Source organism: Arachis ipaensis, chromosome B03 (assembly GCF_000816755.2).
Source record: "Arachis ipaensis cultivar K30076 chromosome B03, Araip1.1, whole genome shotgun sequence".
Taxonomy (NCBI): Eukaryota; Viridiplantae; Streptophyta; class Magnoliopsida; order Fabales; family Fabaceae; genus Arachis; species Arachis ipaensis.
In genome coordinates, this window is record NC_029787.2 from 51668117 (window position 1) to 51670631 (window position 2515).

Here is a 2515-nt window from a genome sequence, read left to right on the forward strand (position 1 = left end):
TTCAAGGTCTTACAAATTAAATGCCTAAGAAAGCTCAACGAAAACAATATCCTTCATACGTTCATTATATTAAGGGTTCATCTAGTGTAAAGATACTTATTCATACAGATTTACAGATTTTTGTCTTTATTGAATTTGCTGTGGACATGTGTTATTTATGTATGGCTGAAAGCAGATAGCTGAGAAAGCTAAGGAAGCTGATCGAAGGGCTGGGTCAGCCGGCTGGAGTGCACAATTTAGAATGGGGTTCTCATTTTAGAGGGTCCCGTTAGCGCTTGTTGGGCCTTCAGGTTTGTTCCAAAAAAGAGTGGGGGTAACCACTCTAGTTGTTGATGTGGGTCAGTCTTCTCCTATCATCCAAAAAAACCCTAGCAGCGTCCACCAAAATTATTGCTATAGGGCCTGGTCACTCCTTTTTTTTTCCACCACTTCCTTACTTTTGACTTGAATAAATCATTTTTTCAGTCCATTACTAACACGGACCAAACGCTCTCAACAAAGCATATCATTGGGCCATTCTTTGAGGAATACGAGCAACTCACCGTTACGTTGCACGGGCGTTATATGTGTCCCCGTAAGAGCTGCCTCAAGCCAGCCATCAGCCATCAAGGGCCCCCTATGCGACAAATTTGTCAAGCCGCCTCCCTCCAGCCTCGACACCATAACCACGTGTCGCTCACGAACTAAAGCAGAGGGAATATACGGATCTCTGTATGCTCATTCATCTGTACACTATAATTCTCCCTAATGGAACTCCCAAGCTACTTTAGGATTGGACGTGTGCATTTTCAACTAAATCAATATATATCGCTTATTTACTTTTATCTTTGAACTCTTATCTCTTGCATTTATAGTTCATTATTTATTGTTTAATTGTGTTTCTTAAGTTTAGAAGCAATTTTTTCTTTTGGAAAATCTGAGACAACTTTTAAAAAGTTTTAAAAACTTTTAAAAGGATTGTGTGAAGTCTAATAAGTAATAAAGACCTTAGAAGACATCCTTTTTAAAAACTGATATCTCATAATCTATTTTTAACGAAGTTAAAACAAATCAAAGACTTGAGATATTTTTAAGTTCATTTTCATATCTAAAAAGATATTAAGTATGATTCAACACCCCTTCTTGTGTATGTTTTACAATTTTAATAAGAATGTTTGAATAAAGAATATCTAAATTTCTTAGATTGTTGTAGAGCCAATATGAGTCACTATTTAATCTTGAGAAAGTTTGAGGAAAGAATATATGAGGTTCTTAAATTTGGTTGCGTGGTGAAAATTCGATTAATCGAGATTTGGAAGATAAAATTTCTTCTTGACCGTCAATTGGTTTAGCCAAGGCATTTATAACACGACCCAAATAAGCCTCATTTACTGGTATATGAGCAATTCTTTCTGTTATTTTTACCGAACTTCCCTCTTGTATCATCAAACCATCACTCATTAATACAACACCAACATTATTTAATTCTAAATTTAAAGCAATTCCTATGGTACCCTCCTCAAATTCCACTAACTCCCCCGCCATTACTTCATCAAGACCATAAATACGAGCAATATCGTCACCTACTTGAAGTACAGTACCAGTATTTACAATATTTACCTTGATATTATACTGTTCAATACGTTCGCAGATAATTTTACTAATTTCATCTGCACGAATGGTTACCATGAGTATTTCTTAATTTAATTTTAGAAGAGAAAAATGATGCTTGTACTCTAAATTTACTAAAGAAGAAGAACTAATGTGTTATTTTATATCTTTTATTTTTCCAAACATGCCAATATTAGCACTGATGGTACGTAAATGTAACTCGTTGTTCAAGCAATTATTTAGCGTTCCCAGAGCTCCTTGTAAGGCTTATTGAAAAGCCAGTTGTCGGACTTGATTAATCGTTTTTTGTTGTTCAAAACGAATAGTTTCATTTTTGTAATTTTCTAATTGTTCCAAAGTCGTATAAATTGACTTAATTAAATTCAATTTTTCTCATTCTATTTTAGAATAACCATTCACTCGAAATTGATCTGCTTCCATTTCAACTTTCCTTAAACAGGCCCGGACTTTTTCTAGCTGTTCAAGAGCTCCTTCCCGCAGTTCTTCTGAATTTCGAATAGTCTTTAAGATTTTATGTTTTTTATTATCTAATAAATCACTTAATGAAAGTAGATTCTCTTTCCATTCATTTGAAAACATCTATGATCTCTTCCCAAACCAATGATTAGCTTTTCCAAAAATTTCCAAATGAACAATTTTAATGAAATCTTTCAATTTCTTATTTTACTATATTCAACTCTATGTATTCCTCTATCCATAGAGTACATCGAATGTACATAAATGGCTATAACAGAGTTTATTAACAGCTACTTTAGGAGGAATATTTTTATGCGGCGCTAACGATTTAATAACTATCTTTGTAGCTCTAGAATGTTTCAGTTTATGCTCCTATCTACTTTCTGGATATACTAAAAAAGATGTACGGACTAATAAGACTACTACCTCCACTAGCAGATTTTTTCGG